The following is a 12,500-nucleotide window of genomic DNA, read 5'->3' on the forward strand; positions in this document are numbered from 1 at the left end:
ACACCTGTCAAACGGTAACGCAGGTGTCCTAAGGCGAGCTCAGGAGGACAGAAACCTCCCGCTGGAGCAGAAGGGCAAAAGCTCGCTTGATCTTGATTTTCAGTATGAGTACGGACCGTGAAAGCGGGCCTCACGATCCTTCTGGCTTTTGGGTTTTAAGCAGGAGGTGTCAGAAAAGTTACCACAGGGATAACTGGCTTGTGGCGCTGCCGCTCATAGCGACGCCGCTTTTTGATCCTTCGATGTCGGCTCTTCCTATCATTGTGAAGCAGAATTCACCAAGCCGCTGGATTGTTCACCCACCAATAGGAACGTGAGCTGGGTTTAGACCGCCGTGAGACAGGTTAGTTTTACTTCTACTGATACAACGCCGCTGCAATAGTAATCCTGCTCAGTACGAGAGGAACCGCAGGTTCAGACATTTGCGCGCAGTGCTTGGCTGAGAAGCCACTGGTGCGGTTACCATCTGCGGATTATGACTGAACGCCTTCTAAGTCAGAATCCCGCCCAAGAGGCAACGATACCGCTGCGCCGCGGTACTTCGATTGGCCACGGATAGCCGCCAGCCTCCGGGCGCGTGAGGAGAGCCGCATTTAGACTGGACCGGGTGCGGCCGAACGAGCGCCGCCCCACTTCAGACCAAAAACACCGAGTTTGTGGAGAATGTGGTGCAAAATGACTCGTAGACGACCTGATTCTGGGTCAGGTTTCGTAGTGGCAGAGCAGCTCACTCGCTGCGATCCATTGAAAGTCATCCCTAGATCCAATCTTTGTCGGTCCGAGGAGGAGGCCCAGCCGGGCGACTGGCTGGCATACTTCCTCCTCCGCCGCGGGGGTACCAGTGGAGCGGAGAGAGTGGCAGGCGGAGAGGGGCAGAGTCCGAGCCGGCGGAGGGGCGGATTCGGTCGGACGGGGAGCCGGCAGCCCCTCCCGAAGAAAAACCTCCAAAACCTAAGTCGATGGGGGGTACCAGTGGCGGAGAGGAACCGAGGAACGGCGGAGAGGGCCGCCCCGAGAGAGGGCTGACTCGGTCGGACGGGGAGCCGGCGCAGCTCCCTCTCCGAAGAAAAAAACCTCCAAAACCTAAGTCGATGGGGGTACCAGTGGCGGAGAGGAACCGAGGAACGGCGGAGAGGGCCGCCCGAGAGAGGGCTGACTCGGCCGGACGGGGAGCCGGCGCAGCCCTCTCCGAAGAAAAACCCTCCAAAACCTAAGTCGATGGGGGGTACCAGTGGCGGAGAGGAACCGAGGAACGGCGGAGAGGGCCGCCCGAGAGAGGGCTGACTGGTCGGACGGGGAGCCGGCGGGCTCTCTCCGAAGAAAAACCCTCCAAAACCTAAGTCGATGGGGGGTACCAGTGGCACGGTTCTTTGAGAGCGCGGTTGTGCTGAGATAGTGACCCCGCTTAATAGTGGGAGTACCGGCACGAACGGAGAACAGGTGTGGTCCTCGGAGAACCCACGGGAGGCTTTTTCGGAGGTGATGCCCGAGAGGGCGAGGTGTGCCGGCGGGATCGGTCGTGAGCAGGGCCTGATGTCTGTAAGGCTGAGATGAGCTCGGGGGTTCGTGAAGGTGCGCTGTCTCGAGAAGTGGCGCTTAACCCGCCTTGATGGGCTGTGAGATGCGCCTGGATGTTTGGACTTAGGTTTTGAACGCTTAAAAATACCTCCGGGTGGCGGGGTCGAGGGAAAGCGCCCGTGAAGTGGGGCTTAACGCGCCGAGATCGCTGTGAGATGCGCCTGGATGTTTGGACTTAGGTTTTGAACGCTTAAAAATACCTCCGGGTGGCGGGGTCGAGGGGAAAGCGCCCGTGAAGTGGGGCTTAACGCGCCGAGATCGCCGTGAGATGCGCCTGGATGTTTGGACTTAGGTTTTGAACGCTTAAAAATACCTCCGTGGCGGGTCGAGGGGAAAGCGCCCGTGAAGTGGGCTTAACGCGCCGAGATCGGCTGTGAGATGCGCCTGGATGTCTGGACTTAGGTTTTGAACGCTTAAAAATACCTCCGTGGCGGGGTCGAGGGAAAGCGCCTGTGAAGTGGGGCTTAACGCGCCGAGATCGCCGTGAGATGCGCCTGGATGTTTGGACTTAGGTTTTGAACGCTTAAAAATACCTCCGGTGGCGGGGTCGAGGGGAAAGCGCCCGTGAAGTGGGGCTTAACGCGCCGAGATCGGCTGTGAGATGCGCCTGGATGTTTGGACTTAGGTTTTGAACGCTTAAAAATACCCCGGGTGGCGGGGTCGAGGGGGAAGCGCCCGTGAAGTGGGGCTTAACGCGCCGAGATCGCCGTGAGATGCGCCTGGATGTTTGGACTTAGGTTTTGAACGAAAAAATTTCTCCAGGGAGGCCGGGTCGAGTGGGAAGCGCCCGAAGTCGCACTTAACCCGCCGAGATCGCCTGAAATATGCGCCTGGATGTTTGGACTTAGGTTTTGAAAGCAAAAAATTTACTCCAGGGTGGCGGGGTCGAGGGAAAGCGCCCGAAGTCGCGACTTAACCCGCCGAGATCGCCTGAAATATGCGCCTGGATGTCTGGACTTAGGTTTTGAACGAAAAAAATTCTCCAGGGAGGCCGGGTCGAGTGGGAAAGCGCCCGAGAAGTCGCACTTAACCCGCTGAGATCGGGCTGAAATATGCGCCTGGATGTTTGGACTTAGGTTTTGAACGAAAAAATTTCTCCAGGGAGGCCGGGTCGAGTGGGAAAGCGCCCGAGAAGTCGCACTTAACCCGCTGAGATCGGCTGAAATATGCGCCTGGATGTTTGGACTTAGGTTTTGAAAGCAAAAAAATCCTCCAGGGTGGAGGGGGTCGAGGGAAAGCGCCCGAGAAGTCGCACTTAACCCGCCGAGATCGGCTGGATGAAGCGCCTGGATGTCTGGACTTAGGTTTTGAACGAAAAAATTTCTCCAGGGAGGCCGGGTCGAGTGGAAAGCGCCCGAGAAGTCGCACTTAACCCGCTGAGATCGGCTGAAATATGCGCCTGGATGTTTGGACTTAGGTTTTGAACAAAAAAATTTCTCCAGGGAGGCCGGGTCGAGGAAAGCGCCCGAGAAGTCGCACTTAACCCGCTGAGATCGGCTGAAATATGCGCCTGGATGTTTGGACTTAGGTTTTGAACGAAAAAATTTCTCCAGGGAGGCCGGGTCGAGGGAAAGCGCCCGGGAAGTCGCACTTAACCCGCCGAGATCGCTCTGAAATATGCGCCTGGATGTCTGGACTTAGGTTTTGAACGAAAAAATTTCTCCAGGGAGGCCGGGTCGAGTGGGAAAGCGCCCGAGAAGTCGACTTAACCCGCCGAGATCGCTGAAATATGCGCCTGGATGTTTGGACTTAGGTTTTGAACGAAAAAATTTCTCCAGGGAGGCCGGGTCGAGTGGGAAAGCGCCCGGGAAGTCGCACTTAACCCGCCGAGATCGCCTGAAATATGCGCCTGGATGTCTGGACTTAGGTTTTGAAAGCAAAAAAATCTCCAGGGTGGCGGGGTCGAGTGGGAACGCGTCCCGAGAAGTCGCACTTAACCCGCCGAGATCGCCTGAAATATGCGCCTGGATGTTTGGACTTAGGTTTTGAAAGCAAAAAAATCCTCCAGGGTGGCGGGGTCGAGTGGGAAAGCGCCCGAAGTCGCACTTAACCCGCCGAGATCGCCTGAAATATGCGCCTGGATGTTTGGACTTAGGTTTTGAAAGCAAAAAATCCTCCAGGGTGGCGGGGTCGAGTGGGAAAGCGCCCGAAGTCGCACTTAACCCGCCGAGATCGCCTGAAATATGCGCCTGGATGTTTGGACTTAGGTTTTGAACAAAAAAATTTCTCCAGGGTGGCGGGGTCGAGTGGAAAGCGCCCGAGAAGTCGACTTAACCCGCTGAGATCGGCTGAAATATGCGCCTGGATGTTTGGACTTAGGTTTTGAACGAAAAAATTTCTCCAGGGAGGCCGGGTCGAGTGGAAAGCGCCCGAAGTCGTCGACTTAACCCGCCGAGATCGCCTGAAATATGCGCCTGGATGTCTGGACTTAGGTTTTGAACGAAAAAATTTCTCCAGGGAGGCCGGGTCGAGTGGGAAAGGCCCGAGAAGTCGCGACTTAACCCGCCGAGATCGGCTGAAATATGCGCCTGGATGTTTGGACTTAGGTTTTGAACGAAAAAATTTCTCCAGGGAGGCCGGGTCGAGTGGGAAAGCGCCCGAAGTCGCACTTAACCCGCCGAGATCGCCTGAAATATGCGCCTGGATGTCTGGACTTAGGTTTTGAAAGCAAAAAAATCCTCCAGGGTGGCGGGGTCGAGGGGGAACGCCATTCCCGAGAAGTCGCACTTAACCCGCCGAGATCGCCTGAAATATGCGCCTGGATGTTTGGACTTAGGTTTTGAAAGCAAAAAAATCTCCAGGGTGGCGGGGTCGAGTGGGAAAGCGCCCGAAAGTCGCACTTAACCCGCCGAGATCGTCTGAAATATGCGCCTGGATGTTTGGACTTAGGTTTTGAAAGCAAAAAATCCTCCAGGGTGGCGGGGTCGAGTGGGAAAGCGTCCGGAAGTCGCACTTAACCCGCCGAGATCGCCTGAAATATGCGCCTGGATGTTTGGACTTAGGTTTTGAAAGCAAAAAAATCCTCCAGGGTGGCGGGGTCGAGTGGGAAAGCGCCCGGAAGTCGCACTTAACCCGCCGAGATCGTCTGAAATATGCGCCTGGATGTTTGGACTTAGGTTTTGAAAGCAAAAAATCCTCCAGGGTGGCGGGGTCGAGTGGGAAAGCGCCCGGAAGTCGACTTAACCCGCCGAGATCGCCTGAAATATGCGCCTGGATGTTTGGACTTAGGTTTTGAAAGCAAAAAATTTCTCCAGGGTGGCGGGGTCGAGTGGGAACGCGCCCGAGAAGTCGCACTTAACCCGCCGAGATCGGCTGAAATATGCGCCTGGATGTTTGGACTTAGGTTTTGAAAGCAAAAAAATCCTCCAGGGTGGCGGGGGTCGAGTGGGAAAGCGCCCGAAGTCGCACTTAACCCGCCGAGATCGCCTGAAATATGCGCCTGGATGTTTGGACTTAGGTTTTGAAAGCAAAAAAATCTCCAGGGTGGCGGGGTCGAGTGGGAAAGCGCCCGAAGTCGCACTTAACCCGCCGAGATCGCCTGAAATATGCGCCTGGATGTTTGGACTTAGGTTTTGAAAGCAAAAAATTTCTCCAGGGTGGCGGGGTCGAGTGGGAAAGCGCCCGAAGTCGACTTAACCCGCCGAGATCGCCTGAAATATGCGCCTGGATGTTTGGACTTAGGTTTTGAAAGCAAAAATTTCTCCAGGGAGGCCGGGTCGAGTGGGAAAGCGCCCGAGAAGTCGCGACTTAACCCGCCGAGATCGCTGGATGAAGCGCCTGGATGTCTGGACTTAGGTTTTGAAAGCAAAAAATTTCTCCAGGACGGCGGGGGGTCGAGGAAAGCGCCCGAAAGGCGACTTAACCCGGACTCGATCGGGTCGGATGAAGCGCCTGGATGTTTGGACTTAGGTTTTGAACGCAAAAATTTCTCCAGGACGGCGGGGGTCGAGGGGGAAAGCGCCCGAAGGCGACTTAACCCGGACTCGATCGGGTCGGATGAAGCGCCTGGATGTTTGGACTTAGGTTTTGAACGAAAAAATTTCTCCAGGACGGCGGGGGGTCAGTGGGAAAGCGCCCGAAGGCGACTTAACCCGGACTCGATCGGTCGGATGAAGCGCCTGGATGTTTGGACTTAGGTTTTGAACGCAAAAATTTCTCCAGGACGGCGGGGGTCGAGGGGAAAGCGCCCGAGAAGTCGCACTTAACCCGCTGAGAGATCGCTGAAATATGCGCCTGGATGTTTGGACTTAGGTTTTGAACGAAAAAATTTCTCCAGGGAGGCCGGGTCGAGTGGAAAGCGCCCGAGAAGTCGCACTTAACCCGCTGAGATCGGCTGAAATATGCGCTGGATGATTTTCGCTTCAAAATTGCACTAAGTCCAACTTCGGGAAAGGTCCGACTTCCATACCATACTCCGAGGCTCCGAGTCAGGCCGACCGAGAGGCCTCTTCCCGGCACGATTCAAATTTCACCGCGACCCCGGAGGTGGCCGCTTACCCAGGAGCAACTTTTACATCAACTTTAATTTTTTTTTTTTTTTTTTTTTTTTTTTTTTTTTTTTTTTTTCTAAAAACTCTGAAATTGCAGCCCTGCGCGCCGCTGCTTTAACGGGCGAGTCTGTGAGCGCAGGCCTTGTAGAAAACATTCATCCAGGGCCTTTAATAAATAAAATCATACCCAAATCTGTGTTATTGTGACGGGTTAGTCTGTGAGCGCAGGCCTTATGGAAAACATTCATCGAGGGCCTTTATTAAATAAAATCATGCCCAATAAAGAGTTAATGGGTCGGGTTAGTCTGTGAGCGCAGGCCTTATAGAAAACATTTTTCCAGGGCCTTTATTAAATAAAATCACGCCCAATAAAGAGTTACTGTGTCGGGTTAGTCTGTGAGGGCAGGCCTTAAAGAAAACTGTCATCCAGGGCCTTTATTAAATAAAATCATGCCCATAAGAGTGTTATTGTAACGGGGTTAGTCTGTGAGCGCAGGCCTTAAAGAAAACATTTATCCAGGGCCTTTATTAAATAAAATCATGCCCAATAAAGCGCACTGTGTCGGGTTAGTCTGTGAGCGCAGGCCTTATAGAAAACATTTTTTCCAGGGCCTTTATTAAATAAAATCATGCCCACAAAGCGCTACTGTGTCGGGTTAGTCTGTGAGCGCAGGCCTTATAGAAAACATTTTTCCAGGGCCTTTATTAAGTAGAAAATCATGCCCAACAAAGAGTTACTGTGTCGGGTTAGTCTGTGAGCGCAGGCCTTAAAGAAAACTGTCATCCAGGGCCTTTATTAAATAAAATCATGCCCATAAGAGTGTTATTGTAACGGGGTTAGTCAGTGAGCGCAGTGCTTATAGAAAACATTTTTCCAGGGCCTTTATTAAATAAAATCACGCCCAATAAAGCGCTACTGTGTCGGGTTAGTCTGTGAGCGCAGGCCTTATAGAAAACATTTTTCCAGGGCCTTTATTAAATAAAATCACGCCCAATAAAGAGTTACTGTGTCGGGTTAGTCTGTGAGGGTAGGCCTTAAAGAAAACTGTCATCCAGGGCCTTAATTAAATAAAATCATGCCCATAAGAGTGTTATTGTAACGGGGGTTAGTCAGTGAGCGCAGGCCTTATAGAAAACATTCATCGAGGGCCTTTATTAAATAAAATCATGCCCAATAAAGAGTTACTGTGTCGGGTCAGTCTGTGAGCGCAGGCCTTATAGAAAACATTTTTCCAGGGCCTTTATTAAATAAAATCACGCCCAATAAAGAGTTACTGTGTCGGGTTAGTCTGTGAGCGCAGGCCTTATAGAAAAACATTCATCGAGGGCCTTTATTAAATAAAATCACGCCCAATAAAGCGCACTGTGTCGGGTTAGTCTGTGAGCGCAGGCCTTATAGAAAACATTTTTCCAGGGCCTTTATTAAATAAAATCACGCCCAATAAAGAGTTACTGTGTCGGGTTAGTCTGTGAGGGTAGGCCTTAAAGAAAACTGTCATCCAGGGCCTTAATTAAATAAAATCATGCCCATAAGAGTGTTATTGTAACGGGGGTTAGTCAGTGAGCGCAGGCCTTATAGAAAACATTCATCGAGGGCCTTTATTAAATAAAATCATGCCCAATAAAGAGTTACTGTGTCGGGTCAGTCTGTGAGCGCAGGCCTTATAGAAAACATTTTTCCAGGGCCTTTATTAAATAAAATCACGCCCAATAAAGAGTTACTGTGTCGGGTTAGTCTGTGAGGGCAGGCCTTATACAAAACATTCATCGAGGGCCTTTATTAAATAAAATCATGCCCAATGAAGAGTTACTGTGTCGGGTTAGTCTGTGAGCGCAGGCCTTATAGAAAACATTCATCCAGGGCCTTTATTAAATACAATCATGCCCAATAAAGCGTTAATGTGTCGGGTTAGTCTGTGAGCGCAGGCCTTAAAGAAAACTGTCATCCAGGGCCTTTATTAAATAAAATCATGCCCAATGAAGCGCACTGTGTCGGGTTAGTCTGTGAGCGCAGGCCTTATAGAAACCATTTTTTCCAGGGCCTTTATTAAATAAAATCATGCCCAATAAAGCGCACTGTGTCGGGTTAGTCTGTGAGCGCAGGCCTTATAGAAAACATTTTTCCAGGGCCTTTATTAAGTAAAATCATGCCCAACAAAGAGTTACTGTGTCGGGTTAGTCTGTGAGCGCAGGCCTTATAGAAAACATTGTTCCAGGGCCTTTATTAAATAAAATCATGCCCAATGAAGCGCATTGTGTCGGGTTAGTCTGTGAGCGCAGGCCTTATAGAAAACATTTTTTCCAGGGCCTTTATTAAATAAAATCATGCCCAATAAAGCGCATTGTGTCGGGTTAGTCTGTGAGCGCAGGCCTTATAGAAAACATTTTTCCAGGGCCTTTATTAAGTAAAATCATGCCCAACAAAGAGTTACTGTGTCGGGTTAGTCTGTGAGCGCAGGCCTTATAGAAAACATTGTTCCAGGGCCTTTATTAAATAAAATCATGCCCAATGAAGCGCATTGTGTCGGGTTAGTCTGTGAGCGCAGGCCTTATAGAAAACATTCAATCAGGGCCTTTATTAAATAAAAACATGCCCAAATAAGTGCTATTGTGATGGGGTTAGTCTGTGACCCCAGGCCCTGTGTAAAACTGTCACCCAGGCCTTTATAGAGTAAAATCATGCCCAATAAGGTTAGGTTAGGTTAGGTTAGGTTAGGTTAGGTTAGGTTAGGCCAGGTTAGGTTAGGTTAGGCTAGGTAGGTTAAGTTAGGGTTTAGGTTAGGGCTAGGTTAGGTTAGGTTAGGTTAGGCCAGGTTAGGTTAGGTTAGGTTAGGTTAGGTTAGGTTAGGTTAGGTTAGGTTAGGTTAGGTTAGGTTAGGCTAGGTTAGGTTAGGTTAGGTTAGGTTAGGTTAGTCTGTGAGCGCGGGCCTTATAGAAAACATTCATCCAGGGCCTTTATTAAATAAAATCATGCCCAAATAAGTGTTATTGTGATGGGGTTAGTCTGTGAGCGCAGGCCTTATAGAAAACATTCATCCAGGGTCTCTATTAAATAAAATCATGCCCAATAAGGTGTTACTGTGTAGGGTTAGTCTGTGAGCGCAGGCCCTTTGTAAACATTCATCCAGGGCCTTTATTAAATAATATCATGCCCAAATAAGTGTTATTGTGATGGGGTTAGTCTGTGAGCGCAGGCCTTATAGAAAACATTCATCCAGGGCCTTTATTAAATAAAATCATGCCCAAATAAGTGTTATTGTGATAGGGTTAGTCTGTGAGCGCAGGCCTTATAGAAAACATTCATCCAGGGCCTTTATAGAATAAAATCATGCCCAAATAAGTGTTATTGTGATGGGGTTAGTCTGTGAGTGCAGGCCTTATAGAAAACATTCCTCCAGGGCCTTTATTAAATAAAATCATGCCCAATAAGGCGCTACTGTGTCGGGTTAGTCTGTGAGCGCAGGCCTTTGTAGAAAACATTCATCCAGGGCCTTTTTTAAATAAAATCATGCCCAAATAAGTGTTATTGTGATGGGGTTAGTCTGTGAGCGCAGGCCTTATAGAAAACATTCATCCAGGGCCTTTATAGAATAAAATCATGCCCACATAAGTGTTATTGTGATGGGGTTAGTCTGTGAGCGCAGGCCTTATAGAAAACATTCATCCAGGGCCTTTATAGAAAAAAAATTATGCCCAATAAGGTGTTAGTGTGTAGGGTTAGTCTGTGAGCGCAGGCCCTTTGTAAAACATTCATCCAGGGCGAGAATGAAATAAAACGATGCCCATTAAAGTGTTACTGCGTTAGTTAATGTGTGAGCCCAGGCCCTTTGGAAAATTGAAATCCAGACACGGGGTTCGTAAATGTGTAAAACCGAGAAGTCGCCTAACCCGCCTTGATCGGCTGTAACGAGCGCCTGGATGTCTGGACGAGGTTTTGAACGCTTAAAAATCCTCCAGGGTGGAGGGGGTCGAGTGGGAAAGCGCCCGAGAAGTCGCGACTTAACCCGCCGAGATCGGCTGAAATATGCGCCTGGATGTTTGGACTTAGGTTTTGAAAGCAAAAAATCCTCCAGGGTGGCGGGGTCGAGTGGGAAGCGCCCGAAGTCGCACTTAACCCGCCGAGATCGCCTGAAATATGCGCCTGGATGTCTGGACTTAGGTTTTGAACGCTTAAAAATACCTCCAGGGTGGAGGGGGTCGAGTGGGAAAGCGCCCGAGAAGTCGACTTTAACCCGCCGAGATCGGGCTGAAATATGCGCCTGGATGTCTGGACTTAGGTTTTGAAAGCAAAAAAATCTCTCCAGGGTGGCGGGGTCGAGGGAAAGCGCCCGGGAAGTCGACTTAACCCGCCGAGATCGCCTGAAATATGCGCCTGGATGTTTGGACTTAGGTTTTGAAAGCAAAAAAATCCTCCAGGGTGGCGGGGTCGAGTGGGAAAGCGCCCGAAGTCGACTTAACCCGCCGAGATCGCCTCTGAAATATGCGCCTGGATGTCTGGACTTAGGTTTTGAACGCTTAAAAATACCTCCAGGGTGGAGGGGGTCGAGGGGAAAGCGCCCGAGAAGTCGCGACTTAACCCGCCGAGATCGGCTGAAATATGCGCCTGGATGTTTGGACTTAGGTTTTGAAAGCAAAAAAATCTCCAGGGTGGCGGGGTCGAGTGGGAAAGCGCCCGGGAAGTCGACTTAACCCGCCGAGATCGCCTGAAATATGCGCCTGGATGTTTGGACTTAGGTTTTGAAAGCAAAAAATTTCTCCAGGGTGGCGGGGTCGAGTGGGAAAGCGCCCGAAGTCGACTTAACCCGCCGAGATCGCCTGAAATATGCGCCTGATGTTTGGACTTAGGTTTTGAAAGCAAAAAAATTTCTCCAGGGTGGCGGGGTCGAGTGGGAAAGCGCCCGGGAAGTCGACTTAACCCGCCGAGATCGCCTGAAATATGCGCCTGGATGTTTGGACTTAGGTTTTGAACGAAAAAATTTCTCCAGGGAGACCGGGTCGAGGGGAAAGCGCCCGAGAAGTCGCTTACTTTCTCCAACCCGCCGAGATCGGGACTGGATGAAGCGCCTGGATGTTTGGACTTAGGTTTTGAAAGCAAAAAATTTCTCCAGGACGGCGGGGGTCGAGTGGGAAAGCGCCCGAAGGCGCACTTAACCCGGACTCGATCGGTCGGATGAAGCGCCTGGATGTTTGGACTTAGGTTTTGAACGCAAAAAATTTCTCCAGGACGGCGGGGTCGAGTGGGAAAGCGTCCGAAGGCGACTTAACCCGGACTCGATCGGTCGGATGAAGCGCCTGGATGTTTGGACTTAGGTTTTGAACGCAAAAATTTCTCCAGGACGGCGGGGGTCGAGGGGAAAGCGTCCGAAGGCGACTTAACCCGGACTCGATCGGGTCGGATGAAGCGCCTGGATGTTTGGACTTAGGTTTTGAACGAAAAAATTTCTCCAGGACGGCGGGGTCGAGTGGAAAGCGTCCGAAGGCGACTTAACCCGATCGGGTCGGATGAAGCGCCTGGATGTTTGGACTTAGGTTTTGAACGAAAAAATTCTCCAGGACGGCGGGGTCGAGTCGGAAAGCGTCCGAAGGCGCCTTAACCCGGACTGTTTGGACGGATGAAGCGCCTGGATGTTTGAACTTAGGTTTTGAACGAAAAATTTCTCCAGGACGGCGGGGTCGAGTGGGAAAGCGCCCGAAGGCGACTTAACCCGGACTCGATCGGTCGGATGAAGCGCCTGGATGTTTGGACTTAGGTTTTGAACGAAAAAATTTCCTCCAGGACGGCGGGGTCGAGTGGGAAAGCGCCCGAAGGCGACTTAACCCGGACTCGATCGGGTCGGATGAAGCGCCTGATGATTTTTTTCGCTTTCAAAATTGCACTAAGTCCAACTTCGGAAAGGTCCGACTTCCATACCTCCGAGGCTCCGAGTCAGGCCGACCGAGAGGCTCTCCTCCCGGCATGATTCAAATTTTCCCGCGACCCTGGAGGTGGCCGCTTACACAGGAGCAACTTTTACATGGGTACACGATTTCGTGAACGCGTGTTTTTGTGGACTTAGTCTCTGAGCGAAAAAAAGTCGAAAACGACTAAGTCCATATCGACTTAGGTTTTGAACGCAATCTTTCTGAAGCTCCGGGCGAGGGAGCTATCGAACGCTTCACCTGAAACACGGACACAGACGCCGAGAGAGACGGACGCTCGACGGCGCAGAGCGCCCTCGCCCGAAACGTGATCGATTGAGCGCCGAAAGCGCTTCTAGCCTAGGACCCCACCCGCCAGCCCCGCTGGCCGCTATGGTCGGGAGTGCTGGCAGGGGCACGGCGCAATGGGTTTACGCTTGGGCTTTGACAGCACGCCGCGCTCGGGCAATTTGGACGCTCGTTACGAGCAGGCCCTCAGCCCGAGGGAAGGCGCCAACCTTCGGAGGAGGCCTA

This window comes from Puntigrus tetrazona, unplaced genomic scaffold (assembly GCF_018831695.1).
Source record: "Puntigrus tetrazona isolate hp1 unplaced genomic scaffold, ASM1883169v1 S000000003, whole genome shotgun sequence".
Lineage (NCBI taxonomy): Eukaryota > Metazoa > Chordata > Actinopteri > Cypriniformes > Cyprinidae > Puntigrus > Puntigrus tetrazona.